The 12,558-nt window shown below is 47.0% G+C and overlaps 1 protein-coding gene across 5 annotated transcripts in view; it reads left to right on the top strand.

Moving 5' to 3' along the window:
- Grik4 (glutamate ionotropic receptor kainate type subunit 4) overlaps positions 1-12,558 on the top strand; it is a 422,725-nt gene that overhangs the window by 60,718 nt on the left and 349,449 nt on the right. The window lies entirely within an intron of this gene.

Raw genomic sequence — 12,558 nt, 5'->3', positions numbered from 1 at the left:
GCTGCACACATTGGAGTCTTGTTTTTTATATAAGTTTTCATTTCTTTGGAGTGAGACATAGTAAGTGTATATTTTACTTTATAGGATGTGGCCAGCCTGTGTTCCTGAGTGACTATATCATTTTGCATTCCCACCAGCAATGTATGAGCACTCTGGTTCCTCTGCATCCTCACTAGCATATAATGCTGTTCTTTAAATAAAAACCTGAACAATCTTTCCCCATTTTAATTGGTAGATAGAGACGTGTTATGGTGGTTTTAGTTTGCATTTCCTTTTGAGTTCCTTTCATGCTCTTAACCATGCCATTTGAAAAACAGAGTTTTTCTTTCTTTCTCCTTTTAAAAACAGAGTTCTTAACTTCAATAGTCTAAGTAACCAATTTTTTCCTTTATGGATTGTGTTTTTGGTATTATATCTAAATACTCATTGCCTAATTCAAGGTCACAAATGTCCTCGCCTAGAAGCCTTATAATTTTAGAATTTATACTATGACACATTTTGGCTCATTTTTGTATACGGTGAGAGGTATGGACTAAAGTTCATCTTTTTAATGGGTATCTGATTGCTTTAGCACTATTTATTGAAAAGTCTAACGTCCTTCCATTGAATTGCCTTGCTTTAGATCAGTTCTGAGATAGTGTGGAACACGAGGGAGAAGTAGGAGTTAAGAACTTTGGTTTTGAGCAATTGCTTGGGCTGGGTTTCATATTCTAAAATGAGTGAGCCTTGGGGAGAGGTGAGTTTGGGGCCTGGGAGTTCAGAGTTATGTTTCAGAGATTCTCATTAGCATCTGTCAAGAATACAGCTGGACGCATGCATGTGGAGTGCATGACAAAAGTAAGGGCTAGAGGTACATATTTTGCAAGCCATTGCCACATAGAGATAGGCACATAAGCTGACACAATATGCCACATGTTGCTTGTGGGGCTGTGTGAGAGGTGTACAGGAGCTCTTAGGCAGGCACCCAGAGGAGTGGGGAAGAATCTTAGGGGTGGTCAAGTGTGTGGATGAATAGGAGAATGTCAAGAGAGCATCTGGGGACCAGGATTTCAGGGGCAAGAACACAGTATGCAAAAGTTTAGGGGCATGAATTGTAGGATGTGGAAGCTGAGAAAAGTTTAGAGCAGCCAGAGAGGAATATTCCTATAGGAACACAGGGGCCTTGGCTGGAAGAGAAGGCAGGGCTGATGTGGGAGGGGCCTTTATTTAACGAGAGGAGTTGGAGGCCCTGGTGGGGGTGGGGTGGTGGTTAATACCAAACTTCTATAAGGAAGTGACCATCACCGCCGTCCTCTCTCCTCTGTGTGCTTCAGGTGGCTCACCAGGGCCTCAGTGTGAATTAGAGGAAACTGAGACACGGTGAGCAGGTGTTTGCTCATGGCAGTCCATGGTCACGTGCTGAGCTGTGCTTGTAGGCCTGGGAGGAAGAGGTCACAAGGATGTTTTCAGGGGGAGCCTCTCTGGTCTCCCTTCCCTCTCGCCCCATAGTAGCTGCCTTTCCTCTGACCAGGAGAGTGTATCTGTCCCCAGGAACATCAGAGAAGACAAGTTTCCCAGTTTAGAGGGGTCTCTGGGCATTAGCTGCCCGTGCCTGTGCCTGCTGCACGGTTGGTACTGAAACACCTGCTCCTCTCTCCTTTTGCTCAGGAGCAGCTGGGGCCCATGCTTGGCATGGAGAAGGGTCCAAACCAAGCCTTCCGTGGACCGGCCAGGGTCTTCTCCTCTATCCATCGGCCTAATCAGACCCTGTCTGTCCTGACAGGGATACAGATGTGTTGCTTCTTCCTCACTCCGCCTGAAATTGCTTTGTAATAACAGTAGGAGTTAGAGAGGCATTTTTATTGATTAAACAATCGAGACAATTTGTCTTTACAAAACTGAAAATATAGAGGTGTCTCTTTCTCTCTCTGTATGCATTACACATGCTTATTTATTAGGAGCAACAGTCTCTGCTTGTAATCAAGCTGGTGTTTATGATGGGATCACTTTATAATGCCAGGCTGAGATGACATTACAGGAATTGGAGTGAAAAGAAGCCTAATGTAATGACACTGACAATCAGGGGGGACAAGCCTTCGGGGAAGGCAGTCCCACTGGCAGGTAAGGAGAAGTGGTTGGAGTGAGCATTGGAGCCATTTTGAGATGGAAAAGGATTCTCAGAATGTCACGTGGAGAGAGAAGCATGAGTTTCCCATCAGATAGCTGAGGCTTGGAATCATAGCTTTGCCCCTCCTTGCTTCTGTTACCTGGGAGAAGTTACTTAAGACATCCAAAATAGGGATAATGATACCTAATGACATGGCATATGTGAAGCGCCTGGCACAATCTCAGACAAATGTAGTTATTATCATCATGATCTCTCCAGAGTGGGTTTCGGGGAGGAATGGGCATGGTAAGGTCTTGGACCAGTAACTTGCATAGTGAATAAATCAGGAGCTCTTGAGGATTGATTTTCTGGCCCCGGCCTTTATCCTAGACCCTGTGTGTAAGGATGAGCCTCTGGAGGCAGGTATGCCTATCTACCTGGGCAGGTACAGCTCAGCTTTGGTGCTGAGAGGTCGGAAGTATGGTCTAGGCACCAGGAGGCTGATGTGCTGCCTTTCCAATTGGGTGGGAGGATCAGGGCCTTGTTGGACAAGGATATGGCTGCTGAAGGGACCAGCTGCATTATTAAGAGATCTTGCTAATTCTATCCTGATACCACGCAACTGTTCCAGCTCTGCAGGGCTCAGTATGAAAACCGCTGTCAGTCACTTGGCTGCCGGGATTTGCCAAACTGTATTCATGAATTCCATTTATTGCCCCAGCCTGAGGACTGCGGCACATAACAATGGTGGGAAGGGGTGGGCAAGCACACTCAGGAGGATGGGCAGCAGCAGGAGTGAGCAAGACAGAGGCCCAAAGTGCCAACATCTGCTGGTGTGTGGTTAGACTTGTCCTGCACATGGGACACCTGGAATCCAAAAGGAGGTGAAATAGCTTCTGGTTCTCAGGTACCTCAGTGTCTGGGGCCAATTTCTTTCTTTGGGCCTTGTTTCTTGGAGTGGGATGCTCCTGGGGTTGGGATGTGTGGTAAGGTGAACACCTGGCCAGCCATCTCTCTTCCTTACTACTTGGCAGCTCACCAGCCAGCATGGATTTGGTATCTGCTAAAGACAAGCATAGAGGGGCTAGGGCAGGGGGTCATCTACAGTCTCTCTGGGATGGGGAGGCATGGGCCCAGCCCCAGGTCTTTTCCTGGCTAGTCTGGAGCAGGTGTCAGTGGACAGGTAGTTCCTGTAATCAGGATTTGCTGGGAAAGCCTAACACCAGGAGGGCATGGGCAGGAGGATTCAGTCAGGAACCAGTCCTGCCAGGTGGTCAGGGTTATAAACCAAGGGGCCAGGTGTTTGGAGTGATGAGTGGAAGAGTGTAGAGCAGAGGGGGTTATCTCGAGTAGTGTAAGAGGCTTAGCAGCGCCCCTCTATCCACTAGTTGCCAGTTGTACCTCTTCCTCCCCATGCTGCAACAACAAATTTATCTCTAGACATTGCCACCTGTCTCCTGGGTGACAGAGTTGTTCCCAGCTAAGAACTGCTGGTGCCAGGGTTAGAGATAAGAGTGAGAATGTTGCCAAGTCTGAAAGGACCTTGGGCTCTGGGTTAAGAGAGTTGGGACTATATGCTGGAAAAAATGGGAACTCTATTAGCAGATGCTGCAGAAGGGTGTGGCATAAGGAAGCCCCCAGAAACAATTTTGTTCAGGATGGAACTCCCTCTCTGCTAGGATCACACAGGTCAGATGCCCTCTGTGGACCCACTGGCTGGTAACAACCCACCCGGAAGGCTGAGCTGAAGACAGTAAGTCACTAAACAACTTGCAATAGGCCCAAGATTAATTTCTACTTTGCTTTTTATACTGCCTTGATGGTTCTTAGACTTCACTAGGCATGGGAATCACCTGGAAGGCATGTTAAAACATTGGGTTTTTAGGGGCCCAAGAACTGGCATTTCTAATGAGTTTCTAGCAGGTGCTGGTACTGACATTGCTGGTCTGGGGACCACACTTTGAGAAGCACTGCACCATCTAGTTTTAACTCACTGCCCTGGCCAAATAAAACATAGCTGGCAATTGTAGTGAACGGCCCTGACCTCTATCCAGCAGAAGTCAAAATCCTAACTTGGCCACCATCTAAGTGGTAAAGAGCTCTTCAGGGAGGGCATGGCAGGTTGGAGACACTTGCTTTTGGCCTGAGATCAAGGTCAAGAATTCCTGACAGCTCAGCCGCCAGGACTGCCACAGTGCTGGCCACCTGTGTCTCGGGCAAGCCGTTGAGTCTCTTGAATTTATCACAAGCCCTGGAGAAGGTCAAGGCTCAGAAGGTTTGCTATAGAAACAAAGGCATTGAGCGGCAGCACTGTTTGCCTGGGGACCATTCCCTGTTTGCACTCATTGGCCTGAAGGGGGGACTTGGAAGGAGGGACCCTCCCGCCCCTTCTCCGGGATCCCTCACTACCCCCTGCCTGCCCACTCATTCAACCATAATAACTCTGTCCCAGGTGGCAAACAGCCACATCTGTCTCTTTTAATATATATTTAAAAGGTATTGATAGCCAAAAAGGCCAGAGGGACAGAGATAGGCCTGCTATCTTTACAGGAAAAGCTTTCTTTCTGACTTCATTCTTAGAAGCCCAGAGCAGGAAGGGAACTTAAAGGTCATTCAACCCACTCCCTTGAGACCGAGGGAGGGAGGCTCTAGTTTCAGGGTAAGGCAGCTATGGAGGGTCTGGGGCAGCCAGTAGTGTTTCTGATGAACTACTGTGGATCTAAGGATGTGCCTGTGACCCTGGCCTGGGTCTAGGCTGTGTGTGTGTATGTGAGGCTCCATGTGTGTGTATCCATGAAGGCTGTACAGGAGCAACAAACCAGTTTTCTTCTGCTCTTACTCTGCAACACCAAAGACTTCTGTAGCCCCAAAAGATGTGGAAACTTCTCCCCGCCAATAAGCAAAATATTTCTACAATAAGCAGCAGTTGGGTGTCCTTGAACCCACGTCAATTCTGACATTGTACTTGAAGGCAGCTCAGATCCCACAGATTGGGACCTCCAAGACTCCCCACCCCCTTTTCAGATGTTACTCACAAGCCCCAGGTTGTTTGGACTGTGCTTCTGACCCTGGCTACAAATGGGGTTCCAGCAACTCCTCTCCTTTAGGTTTGACTGTAAAAGATATTTTAATAAACAACCAGGTGAAGAGACACATATGTAGGGCAAGGTCTTGAAGGGTCTTGAGCATAGGAAGTTCTGTCTCTGTGGAGTTGGGGAACTCACCCTCCTGTCGCATGGCTGTGTTCTTATTTTCTTCTGCAAGCTCCCACATGTTCAACTGTTTTAAAGTCTCCCATACCCTGCTCTTTTGGGTTTTTAGGAAAACTTCATGATTGGTTAAACCATTGGGCACTGGTAATCAACTTTAGCAGCTCTTCACAACCTGAAGTTGGGGGGTCTGTTCTGATCTCATCCTAAGCTGTTTGGGGGCTATTAGCCATCAGTCAATTCATTATCATACAAAAGACACTCAGCACTAGAGATTGTAAAGATTTTAGGAATAAGTCAGGAAATGGGGACAAAGACCAAATATATATGTCAGAATATCATGAAGGATTTATTTCCTTTGGCTTTTTCTTCTCTCTTTTTAAGGGCACCCCAGAGCTGCCCTTACCTATGCCTCTGATTTCTTTTCCCCCTCTAAACCCTCACCTGCAGTCCTGCAGCACCATGCCTGGGCAGGTGGAGGTGTCTTCTCAGCTCCAAGCTCCAATGCAGGTTTTGTTTATCCAAGGGAATTAGGATGGAAATGTCTCCCAGGCTCCAACCTCCTACCTGGGATAAGTAATCTGCCTTGCGGGTCTGCCTAGCAGGCCTGGTCTGCAACCTCAGAGAAGTCTAGTGAGGCCCTCCCCCCGCCGCCCCCCCCCTCCGGCCCCCTGCCATGCAGGTGCCACCTGCTGCTGGTATGTGCCCTTGGTCACTGCTGCATTTCCAGGCTGAGCACAGTCCTTGGAATGTAACTGGCACTTGATTCAGTTGTCAAGTGGTAAGTGGAGGCCTACAGTTGCTTTGCTCCTTCCCCTGATTTGGATTCGGGCCTCTTTCTTGGGAACATCACGGCTCACCATACTGTGTGATTCATGCATGACTCAGTGGTCCCTTCCTCCATCTCACCTTCCATTTGTGTAGTTTTTGGTATGTGCCAGGGGACTTACACACATTGTTGATTCTCTCAGCAGCTCCCGAGATGGCTATTGTGGTCTGTGTTTTTCAGGTGGGTTAAAGCAAGGTGTTGAGAGTTTAAGGGACTTGGCTTAATCAGTTCTTGGCTCTCTCCCTTCCCTGGGTTTCTTTAGGCTAACTCTGACCTGAGGCTAGAGACACTTCCAAATGCTGATGGCTAGTCAGTGGTTCAGTTACAGGAGATCTGGCTCCTTCACTGCTTCTTCCTCAGGCTGGAGGAGTAAACTGAGGCTAGTTGCCACAGTGGGCAATCTGGTCACATCTGAAGGAGGAGGACAGCAGTGCTCCCTCTGCACACCTCCTCACTGAACTGTGGGAGATGTCACCTCTTGGGGTGGTGCCCTCTGGCCCTGATTCCCAAGCATGTAGCCAGGCTTTGACACCAGCAGACAGGCTTGTGACTATACCACTGGTTGGCTGGGGAGCTAGCACCCCAGTAAGATACCATTGCAGAACCACTTCTCTTTACAAACTTGATCTCATGTTTGTTCTTCCTTCTCATTGTGGCAGTTGCATGAGTCAGGCACAAATTTAACTTCAAAGTATGTTGGAAGGGCTCACTGGTACATACTCCCTGTGTGCTCCAGCTACCGTCTGTTCCCTCCTTCCTCCTTTCCCCACCTTCTGGAAAGTTCTCCTGGTCAGCAGGGATGTACCCAGCTTTCTCCTCTCCCTGTCTTTGCTCTGGGCAGCTCTGGTATGCACTCGCCTCTGGCTGGATGTTCCTAAAAAACATTTGTGCTGATGCTTACATTCCAATGGGCTGCAAGATCCTGGGCCTCACCTCCTCCTCTTGCCTCTGTGTTCACATCAGTGCATGAGTTCTTGTTGTCTCCAAATGAGTCAAAGGAGAAATCTTGGATGAGTAACTAATTTGAGCAGATACCTGTCAGTATCCTAAGAAATAAAAGATGTCTGTGCAAACCACCTGTGCTTGCCAGGGCCACAGAACACCAGGAATGCAGGTCGATCTTTCTTTAGGATCAGGCTGTTTGTATTACAAAAAGACTTCACTTTAAGGAAGGCTTTGTTGCCTGGCTTCTTAAAATTGGAGCTCTTTTGGCTTATTTAAGTATTTTACAGGTCATTAAGTACTTGACAGAAAGGCTTTAGGGACTGGAAAACTTTATGTTCAAGCTTAAGAATCAGCGCCAATTACGAATCCTTCAGAAATGAGGATGTAGCATCCTGGAAATTGTATGAAAGTGAGAGGGGAAATCGCAGTCAGTTTGCCCAGACACATGTGAACACACCTTTTAGAGATGATTGCCATTGTAGAAGCCAGGGACCCCTAGGTAAGTGTGCCCCCTTTTCTTTCACAATGTGTGCCCTTTGAACAGCAGCAAAGCTTTCTGAGCTAGTTTCCTAATTGACCCTCCACTCCACTCAGTACCACATTCCCCTGGGCTGGGAGGTTTCCTCACTGAAAATCATCGTGCAATTCAGTGGCCTTTTAAGATTTTTCATGTATGATGTCTCTCTAGTAGACTTCCTTTCCACTCCCCAAGGCTCCTACTTCTTAGCTTCTCTGGTTTGAGAAATCTCCTACCTCCCACACCCTCCCTCTGAGTCCAGTCTCTCCTCTCGGCCTTCACTGAGGATGCAGCAGGCATCAGACTGGAGCGCCCCATCTTTTCAGCCCAGAATCTGCAGCATCTGTAAGTTGGCCTGTGGCAGCACTTGGATGGGGCACTCAGAGGACCTGTGCTCCTGCATGTACTCTTGGCTTTTTTACCTCCCAGAGGGGTGGGGGGGAGTCTTACCCTAAATCATTCCCAACAGGGTGGGAATGTGCTTTGCCCTCTGTCTTTGAGAAGGCTGCCTGCAGTTGTATCTTCTTCATCAGCTCCTTCTCCATTTGTTTTATTTTTTGGCAGTGCTAGGGTTTGAACTCAGGACTTTGTATTTGCTAGGCAAGCGTTCTACCACTTGAGCCATGCCGCCAGTCCTTTTTGCTCTAGTTATTTTGGAGATAGGGTCATGCTCTTTGCCCAGGCTGGCCTGGACCATGACCTTCCTATTAGTGTCTCAAGTGTTGTGTAGACGGTTTAAGCCTCTGCTTAAACCTTTCAGTGTTATTAATCACCCTTAGTGCAAAATCCTGAGTGCTTGCAGAGCCTTATGAGATTCCTGTAGGAGCTGACCATGTTCTTCTCCAACCTTTTCTAATATTTTCTCCTTGATCACTGCCCTCCCACCCATTTCTTACAGTCTACCATGGTAGTAGAACCCTTATTTTGTTCAGAATTGGGGGAATCTTTTTTCATGAAGAAGGTGGTGACATTTTCAGGAGGTAGGCAATGGTTAATTCAAGCCAAATACTGTAATGCAGTGACTCAATTGCCAGTGATTGGTTTAAGGGTGGGTGACATGTGACTTGGTTCTGGACAATGGGACTAAGAGATTTTATTTTGTGTGTGTGTGTGTGTGTAGCTCAGGCTGGCCTTGAGTTTGTGATCCTCCTGCTTCAGTCTCCTGAGATTTGGAATTATAGACACGTACCACCACACCCAGGTGACGTAAGAAAATGTTTACTGTTGATTTAGGAAGATTACTCTCAGAAGAGGGCTGTCTCAGAGGAAGAGATGCCTCCATGCTGCCCTCCTGCTTTGTAGATGTTGGTGGCTGTTATGATTCAAATGTCTCCTCCGAAACTCATATTGATATTTGATTTCCATTGTGATGGCATTAAGAGATGAGACCTTTAAGAACTGATTAAATCATGGGGGAGGGCACATCCCTGATGAATAGATCAAGGCCATTATCATGGAGTGGGTTAGTTACAAATGATCCCCTTGTCTTAAAGAGGTCAATCCCATAGCCTTTGTCATGTGATGTCTTCTTACATGTTATGACACAGCAAGAAGTCCCTCTCCAGATGTGGTCCTTCACTCTTGGACTCCCTATCCTCCAGAATAGTGCGCATTATAAACGTCTGCTGTATACAAATTTCCCAGTCTTTGGTATCCTGTCATAGCAGCAGAAAGTGGACCAGGACAGTGGGTGAGCATGCCATGCTTGGGTCAGCAATCTTACAATCATGAGGGAGACTCTGTCTATGTCCTGATGATAGCAGATGGAAGAAGCAGGTCCTTAAAAGCACACAGAATCAATTATAGAATTCTCTTACATGGGATAATAAATGTCTTTAGAGTTCCAGGCACTTTTAGGAAGATTGTCTGCTGCTGGTAGCTGAACATAATTTAACTGGCATCCTTCCTCTTGTTTGCTGTGTTCCATAGTCACTGGCCTCAGCCCATGATCACACCAGGCTCTTTCCTGCCTGAGGAGGTTTGCACACACTGTGGCCAGTTCAGAGACTTTCCATCCTGCTGGTTCACACAGGCTGCACATCTCCGTCCTTGACCTCTCAGATCATCCTCACATAAAGATTTCCCTGTCCTGTTAAATCTTTTTCTCTGCTTCTGGTGAGTTTCACTCATAGTCCCAGCACATTATCAAATTACTTTTGCATTTACTATTTTCTCCCCCTCTAGATTGAAAGTTCCATAGGGAAAGACCATCCATTTTGCTCACCATCTCACTCAGTCCCCTTGCCAGTGTTCTGCACCCTCTATCACCTGACTCATTGCAGGGAGAAGGGTAATTTGACCTATGCTCTTCCCATTCTTATTCTCTGCTATTCAAAGACATGTCACACTTTCTACTGTTGCCACATTGACCTATGGTAATGTATGTTCTAGAACATTCCTTCTAGAATATTCCTGTCACTTCCAGGCCTTTGCATATGCACCTCAGTCTGCTGGAACATCTCCTCCTCCTTCTTTTTTACATTCATTTATTTATTTATCATTGGTGGTACTGGGGTTTGAACTCAGGGCCTCATGCTTGCTAAGCAGATGCTCTACCACTTGAGCCACTCTGCTAGCCTGCCCCACACCATGCCTACTTAAGACCCTGCTCTCATCCTCCAAAGCACCTAGCATTGTCTACTGCACACCTCCCATGGTCTGGTTCCCTCAAACTCTGGGCTCCTTGAGGGGTGCCTTCCTTAATCAGTGGATCCCTCACACCAGCCTGTACTAGGTATTCAAAAATTCTTTGTTACATCAATTTCTTTGTCTAACATTTTTGAATGCACAGTGTGTGTCAAACATTGTGTTAAATGTTGGGAATACCATGGTGAATAAGAAATTGTCTCTGGGCCTACATTCTAGGAAGGATGAGAGACCTACTAACAAGTAAACATAATAGAAAACTGTGCTGAGTGAGGGAAAGGCGGCTCTTGGAACACGGGACATGGGTTATTTGGGAAGGTTTCCCAGGGGAAGTCAGGGGAAAGAGTAGGATTCAAGCCAGCAAAGTAGTTTCAGAGAGGAAGGATGGATATGTCTATGTCTGTGTCTATTTCTCTATGTCTGTCTCTGTGTAAGTCATCTAGGTGTATATATAAAATATGGGGGAGATGGGGCTGGACTGGGGTGGGGGGAGGGCAGGTATAGAGAAGATGGGGGGATCTGAGAAGAGGCTTTGGCAGTTAGACTTGTATGTTTTTTTTAATTATATGACTTCTTTTTTTCCTTTTTATTAGTGTATATTAATTGTACATAGGGGTTTTATTGTGATATTTCCATGCATGCATATAATGTACTTTGATCAAACTCACCCCCTCTATTACTGTTTTTTGTCCTTCTCCCTCTTTTTAAAAACAAATTTTAATGTGTTTCATTATTCTATTTTCATAATGCTTATGAAGCACTTCGATCCTACAACCACCCTCTTCACTCTCTCCTTTCACCCTTCCCCTTCCCAAGCACCTAGACTTATGTTTCATCCATTTCTCTCCTGTGGAGAGTGAAGTACTCAGGGCCACTTGGCTTAGCAGCTGTTCACAGAGGGGAACACAGCAGCCTCATGCCAGGCCAGCCCCAGGTAGCTTTGTTCCTTGGGGCCCTGGTTGCCAGAGGTGTCCACTCACCTTGAAGGTTGACCTTTCTCTCTTAAGTTCCATCTGACTGTTTTCTTTACCTGCTGGGTGACCAGGCCCTTCTGCATGGGGTGAGGATGCTTCTGCATGAGGTTCTGGGGAGGAGTCAGAGGTGATGTGTGGAAAGCTATCACAAGGAGGGCTTGGCAATTGCCATTTCCCTGTCCTTCCTCTCCTCTTCTTGGCTGGCTTTATGCAACAGGTGCGACCTGCCTTGCTCTCTGCCTTGGGCTCCTTCCCAACCTCCCCTGAGCTCAGTGGCACAGCAGCAGTCTTCAAGAACATGAAGGTAATTTTTTTTTAGCTGCTTCTTTTTAAACAACAAAAATCAAATTGCTTCCCAGTCTTCCTTAGCGGCACCAGCCGAGCCTCGAGCCTCGCCTTCATGTTTACATTAAGAGATCTGTGGGGGGTCCTCCAGGTTGGGGCTGTGTGTGTTTTGCCTATTTATTGCAGTTCCCACGTTATTTAATTTCCTGATCTGGAGCAGCATTTGAATTTTGTCTCGAAGGGTGTGAAAGAAAAAGGGAAACAGTGGCCCTGGTTGAGCCCCTCCGTGGCAGCCTCTGTGGGATCTCCCAAAGCCATTCAATTAGAAACCTGCTTGGCTTTTAGAAGCAGAAGCACCTGCCTACGAGGACTCCTGTTCTGAGCCCTAATTACTGCTTGATGGAATGAATAAAGACATGGTGTTTTCTGCATTTTACTTACAGAGTTGCTGATGTGGTGAATGTCGGATGAAATGTCTCTTTTCTTGGAGAGATTAAAAACTAAGTGCCTGGGCGACCCAGCTGAGTGGCTGCTTTGGTGACACTTTCCCTCCTGCCCACGTTTGGCAGGCAGCTTGAGCTGCTCTGGGACCAGAGAGAAGGTCTCAGGACCCTTTCTGTGGGAGTCACCTTGACCATCTAGTTTGGCTGATTAAGAAAGAGACAAGCATTTATTGAGCACTTGCTGTGTGACAGGGGTTTCTCTCTCCATTCTCTTATCTTCTCACAGCAACGTTAAAATGGCTCACTATGCCCACTGTGCAGTGAGGAAACTGAGACTCAGAGATGGTGAGTGTCTTGCCTGAGGTCACACAGCTGGCAGGAAACAGAAGGGTGGTTTGAATTCAACCTTTTGGTGCTGAGGCCTGTCTTTTCCCATTGGCCCCTGGGACACCTTCTTGGCCTGCTTGGAGGGGTCTGCCCAGCCCTAGAATAGCTCACCATTTTTTTGTCTTGAATAGTGAATGGTGAAGAGAGTGCAGTGATTAACTTCTGCTATATAAAAACCTTCCTCAAACTCAGTGACTTAAAACACAGACTTTATTGCTTTTCACTGTTCTAGGTGAG

The sequence above is a fragment of the Castor canadensis genome, chromosome 2 (assembly GCF_047511655.1).
Source record: "Castor canadensis chromosome 2, mCasCan1.hap1v2, whole genome shotgun sequence".
NCBI classification, from domain to species: domain Eukaryota; kingdom Metazoa; phylum Chordata; class Mammalia; order Rodentia; family Castoridae; genus Castor; species Castor canadensis.
This window is presented reverse-complemented; position numbering and strand designations above follow the sequence as displayed.